Consider the following 15,744-nt stretch of genomic DNA (forward strand, 5'->3'; position numbering starts at 1 on the left):
ATATATTATTTTCATTTGTTTCTTTTAATTGGTCATATGTTATTATATTACTGACTTAAACTGCATGCAGTATACGTTGAAATATCCAGAACATCACATTTATACTCCCGCCTTACAAATTCATGATAAATCATACGTTAATGATTTCCCATGCAACCAATCAGGAATATAGGTACCTCACTTCTCTCATGAGGAGAGAAACAAAAATGAAATATATTGGCCCATGCAGGTTCTGTCTCGAACCTGCGACCTTCGCGTTATTAGCACGACGCTCTAACCAACTGAGCTAATGGGCCTTGATGCCTGGAAGGTTGTGTTCTATTTATCATTGTAAAGTAAGAATTTAGCCAAACCAAAGCCATAAGCCTAACGAATTCTTGATCTTTTACAATTGAAACATACAAATAAAAATTATGATTTTTTTTGAAAAATGCATTAAAGCTTTGAATAAAGAAAACGTGGGCATGAGCGCGAGTAATGCATAATACTAATATATTAAGTCACCGAGTTATCAACCATAAGACATAAACATATTGTGCAAATTGAAATTAATACTCTAAGCAAAATATAGAAGATATCACAGAATACAAAGGGGACTTCAAGACGAAAAGCATGCATGGCATGGAAAAGCAGCAGAGAACATCGAAGTAGGAAATCTATGTGAATGTTATACTTTGAACTCTGAATAAGGTAAAAATCGGGCTTGCCCGATTTTGCTATTTAATCGAAACCAGGGAATCACATCGAGGGTCGGCATCGTAATGGATCAGGCCAGAGCACAAAGACGAGGTATCGAGTTCGAGAATCGAGGTGCCCGTCGAGATCGAGGCCAACAACGATCGAGACCAAATATGACCGACTTCGAGCGAAGCGCAATAACTGAAAGGCGAGATATCCATAAGCGGTCGAAGATCACGGCGAAAATCCCGGAACAGATCAAATCAAGGGCAGTTGTTTAGGCTAATCATGAGATTCACTTCCGTAATTAGAATTGTACAATAGATAGGATTCCTCTACTATATAAAGAGGGTCATAATCACTTTTGTACTCACCTTTACATTGATACAGATCAAAGCAATACAATATTCTCTCTTAAATTTACACTCTCTTGTTTATCAGTTTGTTGCTTTCTAACTGTCCTTGCTCTCTAGCTCGAGGGTATTTCAACTCGAGGGCTCTATTCAAGCACTGGTCTAACTTACATTATTGTCAATTTCCAATGCTTATCTTTACGTCTCTCAATTGATATTAAGTGAAATCACGTATCCTTAAAACCACATTATAAGTTTAATTGTTATCCAATTGTTAGGGTAAACTGTATGGCGACCACCGTGGGGATAAGGATAATAGTGGTTTCTTAGTATTAATCCTCATAACACACACTGCTTTTATCCTCATAACACACACTGCTTTTACGCTTGTTCTCGTTAGTGTTTTTGATTTCAGGAATCAACACGTCAAATTCTCAAGTAGCACCCACACATACAGACAACGGCCTTGGCCTTCAGGGTGAGAACGAGAACGTAGCCGCCCCGGGAAGTGAAGTACCTCCAGTCAACCCCGATGGACCGCAAGTCGTTAACCCAATTGGCGTCGGTTCCCATGTTGCCATTAATGGAAATGTGGGCGTCGATCCCGAAAATATCATTCACAGAGATATTCGAGAAGCCGATCAAAACGCACAGAGTGGTGAAGAGGGCGGAATTAGCCTTCGAGTGATATTTGAAATGTTGCAAACTCAGCAAGCTACAATAGCACAGCTGCAAAATTAGAATCGAGCACCAAGCAGAATTGAGCTCGATACATCAGATGAAGTTATTCACTGGGTCGAACCTATACCGGAGAAATCGAACGATAATGGTTCGGGAACTGACCCTTCCATCATGAGGATGCTCGAGGAGCTCACTAAACGGGTCGAATCAGGAGAAAAGAAAATCGAGGCTAATGATAAAAAGGTAGAGACTAACAACTCATGGGTTGATCAAATACCGAGGGCACCCCCGATTCTAAAGGGTTTAGATTTGAAGAAGTTCGTAGAGAAGCCTTTCCCATCAAGTGCGGCTCCGAAGCCCATTCCGAAAAAGTTCTGCATTCCATAAATTCCCAAATACAATGGAACCACTGATCCTAATGAGCATGTCACTTCTTATACATGCGCAATAAAAAGAAATGACTTAGAAGATGATGAAATTGAATCTATTCTGTTGAAGAAGTTTGGAGAAACTTTATCAAAGGGGGAAATGATATGGTACCACAATTTGCCACCCAATTCCATCGATTCTTTCGCCATGCTTGCTGATTCGTTCGTAAAGGCACATGCCGGACCAATAAAGGTCGCAACTAGGAAATCAGACCTCTTCAAAGTAAGACAAAGGGACAATGAAATGCTAAGGGAGTTCGTATCTCGGTTCCAGATGAAGCGCATGGACCTACCACCGGCCACCGATGATTGGGCTGTCCAAGCCTTCACTCAAGGTTTCAACGAGCGAAGTTCGATAGCGTCACGGCAACTGAAGCAGAATTTGATTGAATATCCAGCTGTGACTTGGGCTGATGTACATAATTGGTATCAATCAAAGATCAGAGTCAAGGATGATCAGTTAGGAGCCCCTTCCGATTCCGTTTACCCAAATAGATCCGAAGGCAGAATTCAAAGAGACATCGACAGAGAGCCCCGATCAAACATGTATCGATATCAACCATACAGTGCAGATCATAGAAATAGCGAACTAGGACGTAATCCCGTTCGAAATGATCGAAGCAATGATCGAGGACAAAACTCCCGAGGGCTCATGGGTAAAAGTGTCTTCGATAAACATGTCGAGCCCAAATAAGCGCCGCGGTTATCAGAATACAACTTCAATGTCGATGCATCAGGTATTGTATATGCCATTGGGCGAATCAAGGATACTAGGTGGCCTAGACCCCTACAGTCCGATCCGGCTCAAAGAAACCCTAATCAAGTATGAAAATACCATGGAACCCATGGTCACAAAACCGAAGATTGCAGGCAATTAAGGGAGGAGGTAGCTCGTTTATCCAACGAAGGTCATCTTCGAGAGTTCTTGAGTGATCGAGCTAAAAATCACTTCAGAGATAGGGATGCAAACAGGAAAAACAAACAGGAGGAACCGCAACACGTGATTCACATGATCGTTGGAGAGGTCGATGTTCCTCATGGCCTGATATTTAAACGCACTAAAGTTACAATCACAAGGGAAAAGCGTACACGAGACTACTTACCAGAAGATACCTTATCTTTCAACGATGAGGATGAAGAAGGGATCGAACAGCCTCACAATGACGCACTGGTAATATCTTCCTTATGAATAAAATTCAAGTTAAACGTGTGTTTATTGATCCAGGTAGCTCGGCAAATATTATCCAATCGAGGGTCGTAGGGCAACTCGGCCTCCAGAATCAAATCGTGCCTGCAGCTCGGGTAGTCAATGGTTTCAACATGGCGAGTGAAACCACTAAAGGGGAAATCATTTTGCCAATAAACGTGGCTTGAACTATCCAGGAAACGAAGTTCCATGTAATCGTAGGTGATGTGAGATACAACGCGCTACTCGAAAGACCTTGGATTCATAATATGAGGGCAGTACCTTCAACGCTTCATCAAGTCTTGAATTCCCAACACCAGAAGGGATCAAAACGGTGTATGGCGAACAACCCGCAGCCAAAGAGATGTTTGCAATCGATGAGGTAATACCATTATCATCACTATCATCAACGAAGGGCCAGAGTCGAAGGGAAAGCAGGAAGTCAAATAGCAACCACAATCATCGGCCTCGACCAGATCGGAGCAGCAGGAAACTTTCGAGGATGATGATTATATGATACCTCGAACCTTCGTAATCCCCGATGATTCCGATGCCACGAAGTCAACGGTTGAAGAGCTGGAACAAGTCGTACTGATCGAGCACCTGCCCGATCGAAAGGTATACCTGGGCACGGGGTTAACTCCGGAGCTCAAGGAAAATCTTATTAAATTCCTTATTAAAAATATGGATTGTTTTTCTTGGTCCCACCTTGACATGACAGGGATCCCACCGGATATTACCACTCATCGATTGAGCTTGGACCCAAAATTCAGACGGGTAAAGCAAAAGAAGAGGCCATAGTCCGAGGTTAAGCATGCATTCATCAAGGGTGAGGTAACCAAACTTCTCAAAATAGGGTCCATTCGGGAAGTAAAATACCCCGAATGGCTAGCAAACGTAGTCGTAGTCCCTAAAAAGGGGAATAAACTTTAGAATGTACATAGACTACAAAGACTTAAACAAAGCATGCCTTAAAGATTCCTTTCCTTTGCCGAATATCGATCGCATGATCGATGCCACGGCCGGCCACGAGATCCTCAGCTTTCTCGATGCCTATTCCGGGTACAATCAAATACAAATGAACCCGGAGGATCAGAAAAAGACTTCATTCATTATTAAGTACGGTACTTATTGCTATAATGTAATGTCGTTTGGGCTAAAAATGCTGGTGCTACTTATCAACGCCTAGTAAACCGAATGTTCGAAGAGCAAAATAGGTAAATCAATGGAGTATTGTTGACATGCTAGTTAAGTCCCTGCGAGTAGAGGATCATTTGACGCATTAACAGGAAACCTTCAACATATTGAGAAAATACAACATGAAGCTCAATCTTGAGAAATGTGCATTCAGGGTCGGTTCAGGCAAGTTCCTCGACTTTATGGTGTGAAATGGGGGAATCGAGATCAACCCCGATAAAATCAAGGCAATCGAAGACATCACAGTCGTGGACAGCGTTAAGGTCGTACAAAGATTAACAGGGCGGATAGCCGCCTTAGGCCGGTTCATCTCGAGGTCTTCGGATCGAAGTCACAGGTTCTTCTAACTGCTCAAAAAGAAGAACAATTTCGCTTGGACCCCGGAATGCCAACAGGCGTTGGAAGAGTTAAAGCGGTATCTTTCGAGCCCCCCATTGCTTCATACTCTGAAAGTGGACGAGCAACTTTACTTATATTTGGTAGTCTCGGAAGTTGCGGTAAGTGGTGTCCTAGTTCGAGAAGAGCAAGGTACGCAATTTCCTGTTTACTATGGTAGCTGAACTTTAGTTGAAGCCGAAACCCGGTACCCACACTTAAAAAAATTAGAGCTTGCTCTAATAAGCGCCTCTAGGAAATTAAAACCATATTTTCAATGTCACCCAATTCATGTTATAAGTACCTACCCCCTTCGAAACATTTTGCATAAGCCCGAACTCTCGGGCTGATTGGCCAAATGGGACGTCGAGATTAGCGGGTACGACATCGAGTACCAACCCCGAACGGCCATCAAGTATCAAATATTAGCAGACTTCATGGACAACTTCACGCCAGCCCTCGTACCCGAGGTCAAAAAGGAACTATTGTTAAAATCGGGTACATCTTCGAGGATGTGGACCCTCTTCACGGACGACGCTTCGAATGTGAAGGAATCTGGACTGGGCATCGTTTTAAAGCGGCCCACAGGAAATACAATTAGACAGTCTATCAAAACTTCGAAATTGACTAACAATGAGGCCGAGTATGAGGCCATGATTGCAGGACTCGAGCTAGCGAAGAGCTTGGTGTGAGCACGTGATTTTTGCCCTATATATGAATCATTCCCAAAAATTCAAACAAAATAATTTCTTTTCATTATTTGCAATTTTTTGAATTTTGTGGCATTTTTGTGTTAATTGTTTGCATTTGTTTGTGGATGTTTATTTTATTTAATTCATGAAAAATACAAAAGTATGTTGCATTTGAATTTAGGATTTAATTTTACATTTTAGGATTAATTAGTGAGTTAGTTATAAAATGGGAAAAATCACAAAATAGTTTAATTTGCAATTTTGGAGTTAATTTTTGATTTTAGTAGTTTTCCTTTTAAATTTTGATAATTATCATTTAGGCTTAATTAGTGTATTTAGGTCAATTAGGGTATAGAAATTAATTTAGATTTTTTTTCATTTTAAATTTTGGAAAAAGAAAATAACAAAAAGAATTTGGGNAAAACGATGCCGTTTCCCCCAATTTAATCACAACCCTCGATTCTTTTGATCCAACGGACGAGAACTGCCTAGGTTTTGTGATATAAATATGTCCTAACACTACCCTACCCCCCTCAGACCCCCTCACCCTCCCATCTCTCTCACTCGTTCATCAGAGACCTTAACCTCGCCGTCCTCCGCCGCTTGCCGCCGGCCGGAAATCGCCTCCGCCGGCGGGGATCATCCAATAAGCCCCAAAATTACACTACTGCGTCTCCTGCACCTCCCCATCTCTAATCTACCATTAGATTTCTTCAAAACCCTCCCAAACTGCTCGAATATGCAAAACCCTAATACCGCCTCCGCCGCACACGGCGGCGCCGCCACCCAAACATTACCAAATTCACACCCCAACCTTGCCTTCCCTTCCCCATACCTATACCACACTCTGTTTTCCCAAAATTCCCTTGTATCGCCTCAGATTATGGAAACCCTAGCCCGCCGCCCCTAAACTCCACCACCTCAAGTTGGCGGTGCCGGCTTCAACCACTCCCAAGTCAATACCCTGAGGCCCCCTTTGCCTCCCACATAATTAAATCCTGTACTAGTCCTCCTCAAACGTCCCTGAAACCACTCGAATCTCGCCGGAGTTGGGCGAATTTTGAAGTGACGAGCCGTCAGAACCCTAGAGTCGCAATCAGTGAGTTTGTTCAAATTTTGTCTCTATTTTCTTCTTTTCTCATGTTGTTGTGAAGTAATTCCATGATTGTTCTTTCTCCATGATTAGTTGATAACATGAAATTGTTTTTCAAATTCGTCATTAGTTTAAGAATAGGTTTTGTTCAAATGCTCTAAGTTTAGTTTAAGTCCTTATTGATTGTTCGTCAGTAGGGTTTCAGTTTAGTCACGTTAATTGATGCAGTGTTGTTTTAATTTGTTATCTTGATTTCAATTTGAAGTTTTGTTCTGATTCGCTTTGATCTGATTTGGTTTGTGCGTGAGTTTGACGGTTTGAAGCAATTTTGTTTTGTGATTTTGGTTAAATCTAGTTTAGTGTTTAGTGTTAAGTAAAAGCTGTTTGATTAATTAGTTCAACTATTAAATCTTCTTAATTGGTAATGTTTGGTTATAACCGAAATTAGAGTAGTTAGTTTAACTATAGTCAGATTCTAACTACGGTAATAGGGGAATGGTCTGGTTTAGCTCAGTAATTCCAAGAGGTTTCAAAGGGTAGTTTAGGCATGAAAAAGGGTAGTTTCATTAAGATTGGTAAAATCAAAACCAAGGCAAGGATAGAATAGGAATTGTAATGGGTATAGACCCTTCTAGAGTGGGTTTTAGTATATATTTCAATAAAATAGGTGTAGTTACTTGTGTAACAAGTCAAGAAACAAAGGATAAAAAATAGAATTAAATAGGGACCAATGGGGTAAAAGGAAAATCTGAAATTGGACCTAAGCTCACCTATAAATAGGCATTCATTTGCCTTGATTCACAAGTTTTGCAGCCTCTAAAAAATCCTCCAAAAGTTCTAGTTTAAGAGCTAAAATCTGAGATCCAAATCGTCTTCCAGTTTTAGTTTTTAAAAAAAAGACCGGAAAAAAAAACAAACTGTTTCATTCAATCTCCTAACTAGGTTCTAGTCTTGGTAGCCAATTTACATTTATGAGTTCATTTTGGTAATTTGAAGATTCAGAGAGTTTTCTGTTGGATTTCGAGTAATCTTGGGAGTTCATTCAATTTGTTTGGGCTAGTTTAATTGGGTTTTGACTGCTGAAGTGTCCTGGATGTTTGAGAAGTTGGTTTTAAGTCGACATTTGATCCTACTGGTGCTGTGTTGGTTGATTACTTGCTGGATTGTTGAAACTTTCCTGAACTGCTGCTGCTACATTTGCTATCACTGACCTCTCTCTCTTTTCTCTTGTTATTCCAATACCAGGTACATGTCTCAAGCTTATTTGATGTACCTCTTCTTGTTGACAACTTGAGATAAAAGTTGAAGTCAATTCTCCATCCTGGATATGCTATTTCGTTATGTTTAAATAATTTTGTTGTGGTTGTATGGCTGAATATTGTAATGTGTGATTCAGTTGGTCGACCAGTGTAATTAGATGTGGACTGTAATTAGGACTTTAAAAATGACTTGTGCTGTCACCTTGGATTTCCAGTTTGTAGTAGTTGTTGAGATCTATAATCGTATATAACTGCATCACTTGAACTAGTAGGCTGTAGTATTATAACAGGGCAAGTAGCAGTCGTCGAGATTTGCAATAATGGGACTATTGTATGACTTGTGTTAACAAGACTGATGAGTCGATTCGAGTGTATTTTAGATTCGTATGAGCTTTGTTTTTTGCATTAGTGTCATCTCAATTCAACACGAAATTCAAAATAGGTATTAATCAAGTGCAAATCTGATTAGGTATTATATTATAACTCTGTTAATTTACCAGCACGTCCAGGCAGCAGTAGTAATTGTCATTAAGCCTCATGATTGTGTAATAAAGCTGTGTTTGTGATAGCCTCAATTGAGTTTGATTTCTGTATGCATCCCAGTAGCCAAAACGTGGTAAAAGCCAAAAGGGTTGGGATTAAATCATTGGTAGTCTAATGGTATTCTGCCGATGGGTCCAAAGACAAGGCAAATGGCTGTTTCGGTTTGTTAATAAATCAAAGTCAACTTGGATTGGGCTTTTGATAACGTCATGTTTTCCATATTGGGCCTGTACAAAAACGTACTCAGCCATGTTGTTGGTGCAATAGAAACGAAGTTGAGCAGTGACGGGGTAATGTTGCCCTGTTTCAGAAATCAGTACTGCTCCTATTCCGACACCCTTGGCATTGGCAGCTCCATCAAAGAAAAGTTTCCATCTAGGATTCTCGACCTGTCCTAATTCTTCAACATGCATTATCTCCTCGTCCGAGAAGTATGTATTCAAAGGCTCATATTCATCATCAACGGGATTCTCAGCTAGGTGATCAGCCAACGCTTGTGCTTTCATTGCAGTCCGGGTCACGTATACAATATCAAATTCCGGCAGGATTTGCCATTTCGCTAACCTCCCTGTGGGCATGGGCTTTTGAAATATATACTTCAATGGGTCCAACCGAGAGATGAGATAGGTAGTATATGCTGACAAGTAATGTTTCAACTTTTGTGCTACCCAGGTTAAAGCACAACACGTCCTCTCTAGTTGAGTGGATTTTACCTCATATGATGTGAACTTCTTGCTGAGGTAGTAAATCGCCTGCTCTTTCCTTCCTGTGATGTCATGCTGCCCCAGTACACAACCAAAAGAATTGTCCAACACAGTCAGGTAAAGGATCAAGGGCCTTCCTGGCTCTGGCGGGACCAACACAGGTGGACTAGCCAAATACTTCTTAATCTTGTCAAATGCTGCTTGACATTCGTCTGTCCATCTGACCGCAGCATCTTTCTTTAGCAGCTTGAAAATGGGCTCATAAGTAGTTGTAAGCTGGGCAATGAACCTGCTGATGTAATTCAACCTGCCAAGCAAACTCATCACATCTTTCTTGTTCCTAGGCGGCGGTAGCTCCTGGATGGCTTTGATCTTAAACGGGTCTAATTCAATACCACGCCGACTCACCACAAATCCCAACAACTTCCCCGATGGGACTCCAAACGCACACTTTGCTGGATTAAGCTTGAGGTTGTACCTGCGGAGTCTCTGGAAGAATTTCCTCAAATCCCTAACATGGTCACATTGTTTCCTCGACTTTATGATCACGTCGTCCACATAGACCTCAATTTCCTGATGTATCATGTCATGGAACATGGTAGTCATTGCCCTCATATACGTTGCCCTGCGTTCTTCAAACCAAATGGCATGACCCTGTAGCAATACGTTCCCCAAGGCGTGATGAATGCTGTCTTTTCCGCATCCTCCTCATCCATCAAAATCTGGTGATAGCCCGCATAACAATCCACGAAGAAACCAATCTCATGTTTGGCACAATTGTCAATCAATATATGGATGTTTGGGAGTGGGAAGTTGTCCTTTGGGCTCGCCTTATTGAGATCACGGTAATCAACACATACTCTGGTCTTCCCATCTTTCTTTGTACTGGCACCACATTAGCTAACCAGGTAGGATATCGAGTAACCCGTATGACCTTCACCTCAAACTGCTTAGTAACCTCTTCCTTAATTTTCACACTGATATCTGTTTTGAATTTCCTCAACTTCTGCTTGACAGGGAAACATTCCGGATAAATGGGCAATTTGTGGACCACCAGATCGGTGCTTAGACCCGGCATATCATCATATGACCATGCGAACACATCTTTGTACTCAAACAACAATTTAATTATCTCCTCCCTGAGCGGGGCTTCCAAATGGACACTTATTTTTGTTTCCCGAACATTTTCCTGATCCCCTAGATTGATTGCCTCTGTGTCATTCAAGTTAGGTTTGGGTTTTTCCTCAAATTGATTTAATTCTTTACTGATTTATTCCAAAGCTTCCTCGTCATCGTATTCCCCCTCGCCATCACACTCAATTTCTTGTATTACTATTTCATATGGATTATCAAGACTAGGCCGGAGACTCCTCATGCATGACACATCATTGAAACCAGCATAAAAGGGACTGTACAAGAGAGAAAAGAAAACAAAATAAAGGCTATCAGGAGTGAAGAGAGAAGGAAATTGCATTTCATTAAAATTGTAAAAGAACAAAGTTTAAACTCATCCAAATGGACGGAACATAGAAATCTGAATTACAATCCTGGCAATAATCCAGATCTAATACTCAAAGGAAATCCAAAGCTAAACTACCACGACTTCTTCCGAGTTGGAAGAGGAGTAGCTTCCCAGTTATTGAGCTTGGTCTGAGACCCCACGAACTGTACATCGACTTTACTTGGACCTTCGTCTGGCTCTACCATATTCACTTCATCGAACACCCTTTTCAAACTTTTCGATCAACTCTTGTCAGGTTCTATCACCATAGAATTTGGTAGTGCTGTTGTTGGGCGTTTGTTAGTACCAGGCCGCGACGAAGGAACGGGAAAGGCGAGGAATGGGTTTTGGTAGGGTCCACACTCTCTTCTCATCTTTTTGCTCTCCTTATGTCAGCAGCCTTGGGTTTGAAACCTAGCCCGAAAGTGTCCAGATTTCCGAGAAGAGATACTGGCTGTATGATTCCCTGCAGTGAAGCGCCCAACCCCTTCCAGGCAAGAATCCATTCCTTATCATCTCTGAAGCTACCATAACAGATGCAGCAGCTTATCTTGGGCATAGGAACACACTCCCCTTCCGAGATTTTATCAACTGACACGGCGTCCATGACTTGGTACACCCACGGGCCTTTTGTCTTTTTCAACTTCCTCGAAGGAGTTAATAGCATTACAAGAATTGTCCTCTCCATGGACCACTATTCTTCCAGATCCCATTCAAATTTAACCCATTTGATGCAAAGTAAGATGGTACCGGCCTTTGCGGCATGAATCCAGGGCCGTCCAATAAAAGATTGTAGGAAACGCTGAATCAAGCACTTGAAACTCCATAGTGAACTCCACAGGTCCTATTGTAGCTCCAGTACAATATCTCCCACTGTGTCTTTCCCTCCGCCGTCAAATCCCCTTACACAGATACTATTTTTTATGAATTCTTTCCCCGTCAACTTTCAACTTTTCTAGGGTAGAAGAGGGCAAATGTTTGCACTAGACCCATTATCAATTAGCACCCGAGTTACCACAGAATCTTCACACTTCACTGTGAGGTACAGAGCTCTATTATGTTCAGTTCCTTCCAATGGCAACTCATTATCAGAAAATGTTACCTGTTCACCTCAAAAATTTTGTTTTGCAATCTTCTCAAGATGATTCACAGTGACTTTTAATCTGGCACATGAGCTTAGTTTAGACTCTTCATCAATGCCCGGCGGTGTTCATCCGAAATGGATCAGTAAGGCAATAGTGAGATCTGTGCCGGGTTTTTCTCAATTGTTCCACAATCGAATAGTCCTGAGCCTTCATCTTTTTCAGGAACCCTTTAGCTTCTTCTTCAGTAACAACCTTCTTTGTTGGTTGCCTGATTGGTCTTTAGCCGCTTTAACCTTTTTTCTCAATTCTTCAGGGGCAAAGCACCTCCCTGATCTAGTCAACCCATGAGTTTCGCACGCTTCTTCTTTAACTTCCTTTCCTTGGTACATCACAGTCACTCTGTTCATAGTTCCATGGGACAGCTTTCTCACTAACACACAGGCAACTGGGTCACTGGCTTAATGATAACTCGCTCTGTTCGAGCGCCTTTTACAACCAACACAGGCTTAACAACTGCTCCTGGTATTGTCACCTTAACAGGCTCTGGTTCTACTATCGTCACTGGTTTTCTGACTGTCTGGTCCATTGCGACCAGGGTTTTCCCATCGACCAACTTCTCGTTTGGCTTTAGCTTCACTGTCCTTAAACTCATCATCACAGTTGTGACGCCTTCTTGCATTCCCCTTCTGCACTAACTCGATCATGTGAGCCTCATGATGAATCGGTAGCGGATTTGCGTTGATATTGGGAGTCTCCGGAGCCTGCCACCTCAATTCTCCGTTGTATCAATAAGTTCCTGAAAATGGCAGTTTTCAGATGCCAACATTTCTCCGTGTCATGTCCAGGCGCTCCTGAGCAATACTCACAGTTTACTGAATGGTCCAGGTTCCTTGGGGAGGGTTTGTAATTTGGGTTCAATCGGGTTTCAACATGCCTAACTGCCTTAATCTGTGGTACAGGCTGTATAAGATTCACCACAAAGGAGTAAAAGTCTTCTTTTTTTTGCAACCTATCATTTTTAAATGCGGGGTTGGGTCGGTAACTGGTTCCAGCGGCATTTTTGTTGGTTCTTGGGGTGGGTAGGTGTTCTGAGATGGGTAAGTATTTTGGGAGTAGAGTGCGCGCCATTGTGCATGGGTACGGGGTTGGGGGGTATGTCTGCACATGATGGACGGAAAATGGGAGTAGGAGGTGGGTAGTAATGCTGTGGTGGGCCATTATGGAGTATGTGGTAAGCTTGGGGGTGAGGGCGAGGTTGGTGATAATATGATGACGGACTCCTGGACCAACCCAGTGATTCACTATTGGCCACTTCTACTCTTTCTTTTTCTTTCCCAATACTCCTCCGGTGCCGCTTTGAATAGCTTGCATAGTGCTTTTGAGTGACCGAATAGCTCATAATCTTGTTAGACTTGAGACCCTCTATCCACCATGCTTCCCATCTTTATGGACCTCATTGAAAAGTTTTTCCCACCGCGGACACAGATGACCATAGATAGGTTGGTTTCAAAGCCTTGAAGGAAATAATCAACCATCTCATTCTCTTTCATCGGAGGATCAACTCTTGCTGCCTGTTCTCTCAACGGAAACCATACTCTCTTAAAGCTTTCTCCGGGCTTCTTCTCGATTTTGGTCAAAGACAGACGGTCCGGGACAATTTCGAGGTTGTATTGAAAGAATGACATGCAAATGCTTGAGCCAGGTCGTCCCATGTGTTACCCACCGAGCGTGATCTTGTCGTGTATACCATTTCTAACGCTGCTCCACTTTAAGCTTGAACTGAAGAGTAAGCCGTTAGACAGCTCATCCCTTGTGCTCCAGCTCCCCTCATCTTGCTGCAGAAATCCCCTGCCGGTGCGGCCACCGATGCAGCGCATCCGGCATCATAGCAAATCGAAAGACTGTTGGACAACTTGAACCGCTGCTTGCATGACTGCGGATCGGAAACAAGCACAGCAATCTTGTAGGCCACACTGACTTGGCCACCCGGAGGTGCCTTGGCATGTTCGCTTGAAGGATTGCTCCAGGTCTTCTTTACTTTTCAAAGCATGCTCGTGTCGCTGTTCCGCCCTCCGGTCTCTAAACGGCATCTGGCTTAGTCATCTCCACCGGAAAGCTCAAAGACGAGCGAGCTGTTAGGAATATCGGCTCAGGTCGCTTTGAAGGTAAGGCTCGGGAGGGTAGTACTGGCTGTCGTGAGTGGAATACAATGGCTCACTGAAGATCTTTGCAATGTGGCAGGTGGAGCGCCACAAAACTGGAGCACGTGCTTGACGGCTGCGCTCGTGCGAGGAGCATGGATTTGCTTGGGCCTGGTGTCGTGGTGGCCGGCGGTGTCTGAGAAAGTGGTTCCGTTATTATGTTGGTACGTCGGAGAAAGCGGGAACGATGAGTTCACTGTGTGAGATCTTGGGCGTGATCTCGGCGGTGGGACGGGTAATTGGCGTTGGCAGGTAAACGGATGTGGTGGATGTCCTTCGACCAGGGCCTGGTACATTTCGGCCATGTTTGCTTTAGTTTGTACATGATCTCTCTCTCATTTGTGTTAACGTCACTGCCTACCTCCTCTTTTGGATGTTCGGTCAATAATGCTTGCTTCAAGTCCTGATTGGTCATGTTTGATTTATCCTTGGAGCGGGATATTTTAAGGATGGGTTTCCAGAATGCCAATCAACTTAACCGACCTACCTGATCGGTGTCATCAACAACAACTTCGTGTTTAGCGGTTAGGCATTAACAAACTAGATAACCCGCGCTATTGATGGGTGGGATGCACTAAGCAGCAAACGTTTCTATTTATGCCTTCTATTCACCGATGCGTCATTTCCAGGCCTAACTTAGTTCCCACTCTTATCCTTCTCACTTGTTGCTCTCCCTCTTCTGTGGTTCTCTTTCATTGTGGTTTTGTTCCCCCTGTTTGTTATCATTTCCTTTCTGGTTTTCCCTTTTATTATTTAGAAAATGTCGAATTCTATGGAGATTGCCTACGTATCATGACCCTGCTGGAATCAGACAAAGGCGTTAGTTGCGTGCATTAGATGCAAAGTAGGAGCAGGATATTTTGACAATTTTAATTTTATTGATAGCAACCTTGTCTATTACAAAAGACTCAAAACAACTAACAGACTACAAACATCCATTCATCCCTATTCTAATTTTGTAAAACAAAATTACAGACCAATCCACTGACTCTGAAAAAGAAACTACAACCCAAATGACCTAACTCCAAAAGAAATACAGACTTGGAAAAACAATAATCTCTTAGTAGAAGACAAGAGTGCAGACTCATAGAAAATTAGGAATACATTAAAAGCTCCTGGTGCCCGCGGGACATCATTCGTCTCGCCACGGGCCTATATGCAAGTTCCCCTGAAGTCTGTCTAGGTCGTTCATATCGCTTCACAAATTGTCATCACTGGGGGGATACCAGGGAAGTGGTTCGGGTCAATGTTCTCGCACATTGACATTTCCTAGTAATAAAATGAGCAACAGTAGATTCTTTTCTCGGATTCTTCCTTTCTCTTTGAAGCAATCGCCCTATCTGTTGGGCCCTGGCCTCCAAAGTTCGCTTCATCGCTTAGCTTTGCTTCCCGGAGTTGTTGCAAGTCCATTTCTAACTGTGCCAATGCCATGTAACACTGTCTCTTTTCGGACTTGAAATTCTTTTTCCTGCTTAATCATATGGTTTTCTGTGGCAATAACCTGTTTTCTTTAATTCTGTGACCTCAGATGTCATATTTTCCTTTAACTGTTTAATCATTGCGGGGCCCGTTCTTCTGCATTTTTTAGCATTGTTTCTGGACCCCAGCTAATTCCTTTTCTGCCTTGTTTAGTCCAAAAACTTAGTCGTTCACCTTTTGCCTTAGATTTGCTATAAGCTTTGCATCTCTTGGCACTTCTGACAGGGATTATCGGCCTCTAACTTCATTTTCTGGATTTGGGCCCTTAAAAGGCGCTTTCTCTTTGGGG

At 42.6% G+C, this 15,744-nt stretch overlaps 1 non-coding gene across 1 annotated transcript; it reads right to left on the minus strand.

The window, feature by feature from the left end:
* TRNAI-AAU lies at nucleotides 218-296 on the minus strand. The gene has a single exon. It is a non-coding gene; the product is annotated as a tRNA-Ile (tRNA).

This window comes from Nicotiana attenuata, chromosome 2 (genome assembly GCF_001879085.1).
Source record: "Nicotiana attenuata strain UT chromosome 2, NIATTr2, whole genome shotgun sequence".
NCBI lineage: Eukaryota > Viridiplantae > Streptophyta > Magnoliopsida > Solanales > Solanaceae > Nicotiana > Nicotiana attenuata.